Source organism: Silene latifolia, chromosome 6, assembly GCF_048544455.1.
Source record: "Silene latifolia isolate original U9 population chromosome 6, ASM4854445v1, whole genome shotgun sequence".
Classification (NCBI taxonomy): domain Eukaryota; kingdom Viridiplantae; phylum Streptophyta; class Magnoliopsida; order Caryophyllales; family Caryophyllaceae; genus Silene; species Silene latifolia.
In genome coordinates, this window is record NC_133531.1 from 118,273,910 (window position 1) to 118,279,909 (window position 6,000).

Here is a 6,000-nt window from a genome sequence, read left to right on the forward strand (position 1 = left end):
TTGTCCGAGTTTCGTGCTACTGTTGATTGCTAAGGTAGGGTTTTTCCCTACTCAGTTTACTGTTCATTGTTTAAGACATGATTGTTTTGTATTATTTGTTATTTGCTGATCATCGGAGTATGGGCGTTGTTGTGGCGGTGTTGATGTGGAGATGTGGTGACAGTTGTGATACTGTGTGGTTGTGATTGTGGTGGAGTCACTTGCGGGAGTGGCTTCACACCCTAGTTCGTCCTCCGTGGAACCCGCCACGGGAGGGGATGTGCACATTAAGGGACAGGGATTGTTAGTCGCTCGTTGATGAGCTGGACTAGGTGGGATCGGCTGCGGTCACCCACTGGCGGCGAGGATTATCTGTTGCGATGGGTAATCTGGCAGGGCTACACACTTTGGTGTATAGTCGATTCTTGTGTGAGATCGGGGAGCGGGGTTGGAGGATGATCAGCTGGTTACCTCGTTGTTTGTCTTATATTGATTGAGTAATACTGACCCCGTTGTTGTTTGTGGAATCTGCGGTGATCCATTCGGGGATGGTGAGCAGGCTTGACAGGTATTGCTAGTGGTGAGCTTGGGGCAGTCATGGGAGCGTTGTCATCACCAGTCATAGCATCACCGTCCGAGTCTTAGTTTTGATTTCATTAGTTGTCAGACATTGGAGTTTTTTTTTTGATTCAGTTTTGGATTTTGGTTTGATGTAAACTTTAACTCTTTATGGCATTTTAATAAATGTGCTCAGTTCAGACGCTTTTGATATGTACTGACCTCGGGCAACCGAGATGGTAACACACTTTCATGGTAGGGTGGTCCTGGTAAGGCACCTTGGTATGAGGGGGTGTTACAACAGTCGTTCCCACCTAATCCCCGCTCATCAACTCCGAGCGAAAACCCAAGTTCCTTAATGTGCACATCTCCCTTGTGACGGGAACCACAAGGGGCGAATCAAGGGCGTGAAGCCACTCCCGCAAGCGACTCTACTCAGCCGAAGATGCACCTCGCGAACCATAGACAAACACAACCGACCATCTATACAACAACAATTACCAATTATCAAATCCAATTCAATATAGATCAACAACATTAAACAACCATCTATAATCAATCAAACATCCAATACAATTTAACCAATAACTAAGTAGGGAACCCTATGTTTAGATCAAATTTTGCGCATTGGGCTAATAAAGAAATAGGACCACCAAGCCTTACGTGATAGATTATGCCGAATAAACCAATGGCCACAAGGATCCCGTGAGCTATGAGTAGTAAGGGAGATCTCAGGGAGATTAGGGAGAACAGGGTTCCGGCCGATAGCAGATCATGGGCTGGCAGCTAAAAGAAGTCCAATAAGACCAGTATACCGCTTACTAACCGCGCAAGCAACCTAAACCCTATTAGGGTTTGGGTCCTATAAATAGTCAAGGAGGAGGAGGAGAAAGATTCATTGAAGAAGACAAACACGCAAACAAAACACGTTGTACTAGCTAGATTGCCACGCCACCTTCTTTGTACTTGTCCCATATTAAAAGCTAGTCCAATCATTGGAAGGATACCGTCCCTTCCCGCGGTCGTTTCGCACATTGGGTTTTCCGTGTCACCAAAGACCTTGTGCTAATCTTTATTTACGTCTCAATTCACATACATATCAACCATACAATTATCACCAAATCAACATATAACGAATAAGATCACTTTGACCTAATTTAACCTAATTCGGTAGTAAAATACCAAAACAGTTTGGCGGCCACCGTGGGGCATAGTGGTCGTCATCGTTAATTACTCAATGCAGAATAGACGGAAGCAAACAAGAATCATCAGCCGGGTCAGGAAGTAGTAAGCCGCTGATACCGCCAAATCCCACCCAAAATCCGGTTTCGGCAGCCCAAACTCAAGCACCTGGGCACGAGTCAAGAACCACACATGTGAGAAAAGTCACCTTACCTCCCAAGAATACTACCTTGGTGAGACATTCCAAATCGGACAGAGGACCTGGAAGCTTAATTCTCACCCCATCGCTAAGTCCAACACAAACTCTACTTAACGGCATGGAAAACTTGCAGAAAGTGATGGAAAGCACACAGGAAGACCAAAAGAAAGCAGAAGCCCAAGCAACAAGGAGAAACATTGAGCTCTGGGCACAGATAGACATCCTGAGACAACAATCAAGCACACTAGCAAGCACGAAGGGTGAGAACCATGCCCCGGTAGTAGAGCCCATAGTAAGGGCATCAGGCAGTAGGAGCCAACCACGGCAAATTCCAGCCGAGCCGGTAACCAGATTTGACCTGACATCAGTATCAACAGGAGAAAGGGTAGTCCCACAAGGACTAGGATACCTCACACCGGATAGCTGGCAGCTTGCCAGCCGTACAGAGATAGTACCAGGTAACATCCCAGCTAGTAACTTCGTTATAACAAACCAAACACCTGGTGTTGGATCCATAGGCAGTCCGCAGGTAAGCGGGAACCAAGGGACGCTTATGACCTCAACCTCATTGGATAACTTGCCGCACTAGAATCCTAGGGAACTCTGGCCGGGAAATAATTTCCAGAATCAGCAGGTGGTAGACGGCCGCAACTCAGACTCATGAGGCCTGAGGAACAAGCAGTATCTAGAATTGAGAGACATATTGAGCAGGGTCCCAGGGATGCCGCCTCCACTTGAAAAGGAAGCACCTAACAGCTATGCTGACTCACCATTCGTGGATGCAATATCAATTGTCGCCATACTAAAGGGATTCAACAACCTAAACATGACTCTCTTTGACGGCACAACGGACCCCTTTGACCACATGAGCCAGTAAAAACGAAAATGATGACAGTAACAGCTATTGGGGACGTGAAGGAGGCCTGCATGTGTAAGGTGTTCGGATCTACATTGTCGGGGCCAGCACTTTGATGGCTCGTAACTCTACCTAATATGTCGATATCCACATTTGTCGATCTGGCAAATGCGTTCACTCAGCAATTTGCAAGTAGTCGGAAGCCACAAAAGCACGTTGGCGACTTATACCAGATTGTTTAAGGCGCCAACAAGACCATTGGGAAATTCAACATCAGGTTCAACAACGAAAAGGTGGCAGTGGGGGAGTGTGATATGTCAACAGCAGTGGAAGCATTCAGGAGGGGCTTACACCACGAGTCAGATCTGTACAAGTAGCTGACTATGTGTTGGAGAATGTGTCCTCGACAATAGTGCGATCACATTAATAAAACTCATGATAAGAATACGTAAAGGGATGATTCATTTTTATACGTCAACTGATCAACATTAATTGGTAATGATTGACTAACTAGAGTTTGACATTACTGTCGTTTGACGGTGGTGATCAGTTAATCCCTTAAGGTCACACCTAAAGGACAATTCCCTTAATAGATAAAATTAATTAATTGTATAATGATACAGATTAATTAATTCCTTAAAATAGAATAATTCACGAATGTGAGAAAGAATATGAATCTTATTGTAATTCGATTAAATGAGATTCGTTTTAGTAACTAAGATGTTATATTACTAAAATTTTGTTTATGAAACAATTAAATTAAGAATGAACAATTAATTATAATTGCAATATGTTGTAGATTATATTAATATGGACGATTTTATTTACATGTAATTGGGAATTACTAGTCAATTATTGTATATAATTAAATTAATATATGTAATGATATTTAATTGTTAAGTATGCATTAATATTATTAATAACATGTTAAATGTCACATGTCACACATTATATGACAAAATGACAAATTGACAAAAATAAAATGGACTCCATTTTAACTAGCTAGGAAAAACGGTTTTATGAAGGATATTAGGAAGAAATGGTTAAATTGTTTAATTGAGTGGAAAACATAATGATTACAATTATAGCCTATTCTACACCCTAATAAGTTTTGATAAGAACAATTGCAAGAGCATTTTTTGCATGCATTGGCTCTCCTCCCTCTCTCATACCCACCGGTCCCCCCCCCCCCCATACAATAAGAATTGTTCTTATTTTTTACATATTCATTCTTACAAATTCTCACTTCTTACTCTTCTCTCCTTTTCTATCTAAAATTGAGTTTTAGAAAAGAAAAAAAATTGTTCAAAATCATATATTACTAAGGGTTATTTAATGAGAATACTCTGAACTATGATGGTCCTTCTTAAAATACTCTAACCTTTCATTTAACTAAGAATACTATAAACTAATATATCATTTATCTTATAACAATATTCTCCTTTCTTTACCTGATATAGGAGGTAACCTTGCTGGTGGGGCCTATTTTTATTTATTTATTTACAATTTCATCTCCCTCCTTTTACATTTTAATGAATACCTGCAAATCTCTCTATTTTTATCTTATAGAAAATCCTAATATCTCCGTTCTCCCTACAATATTCTAAGAAAGAACATGTAATTTTTTTAAAAAATATATTAATAAATTAATATATCATCTAATCATCTACCCAAACCCACCTTTCACAACTAAAATATTGGTGATTTGTCTTCGAAGGATTAATTGTGACAGAAAGGAATTATGGAAAGCATTATTAAACTTCTAAAACAAAAGACTCGTGTGAAAATGTCCAATGCACCAGCACATACACAAACAACATTGCAAAGAAGCATAGTTCGCTCTGAACTCTATCTCCTTCCTCACATGTGCTCTTACAATTTGATCTTCTAAAATATTGTCTCCAATAATCAAGATTTTATACACCCCCCCCCCCTCCTTTATTATCATCATCTAAAATAGTACCACTACTATTACAGCCACCCGATTTATTCAACGTACCACTAACCCAGATCTACAAACCTTTTTTTTTATCAATACCAAATTTCCAAAATCTCAACTTTTATTGTTGAGGATGGCCGTAAGTCTGACGGATGACCTTATTGGCCGTAAGTCTGACGGATTGTAGACTGTGGGTGGTGTTGATGTCGTTTGACGATAATTGGTGTTAGGTTTATGATAGGTGGTATTAATGGTGAAAGAGGGTGGTATTGTTATGGTACCCAAAGCTGGGTTTATTGTAAGTTAAAAATTGAAGGAGAAGGAAGGTTGTAGGGAGAGGGATGTCGTCAGTTTAAGGTGCAGTAGAAGGAAGGAAGAGGAGATGAAGAAGAAACGTAAAAGAAAGAGAGAGAAGGGTAAAGGTAGGGTTGGTAGAAAAATATAAAGAAATAGTTTAATTTGTGTGTTTTAAACAAAAGCAACCGGATTAGCAGGTTGCCCTTCCTCTCGTTCTAATATGCGGGAAATGATACATTAGTTGGTAATATTCATGGTTAATTCATAGGTTAGAGTATTTTGAGAAGGGCCGACATAGTTTAGAGTATTCATATTAAATAACCCTATTACGAAAATTAGGAATAGATATAATAATATGATTAATTTTAAGGTTACTAATTATATATATCTAGTTAATATATTAATTAGTATTAAGGGTTTGTCTTGGTGCAATTGAAAGGAGGTTCTCACAATATTGAGACAAGGAGGATCATCCATTTACTTTGAGCTCAAGAACAAGTAAGAAAGGTGTTCTTACTTGTGCCCTTAAACCGATTTCATCAATGTAAGGATCACATTTCTTAATCTTTATTTTAGTTTGTTATGCATGCATAAGATCATCATCTATTTAAATGAGTAATTTAGATATAAAATTAAAGAGTTTAATTTGAGGGTTAATGAATCCTTTAAAATGATATCAGAGCGCTTAGGTTGTTGCATGCATAATTGGCTTAGTTTTTTCGACTAAATTAGAACTCGAAATTTGTGATTTATATGATTAAGCCACGAAATTATTTTGCATGTTAAGTATTATGGTCCTAAAATGTATTTAGGTCATTTTGATGATTTATGGTATTTTTTTGGCTCATTTTAATGATTTTTTAGTAATGTTATTACATTTAAATGTATAAAATGGTAATTAAAATACTAAAAATAGTTAAACTTTGTTTCTGACCTTGAAATTTTTATATGAACTCACATGCATAGTTTAATTATTTTATGTAAAATTTG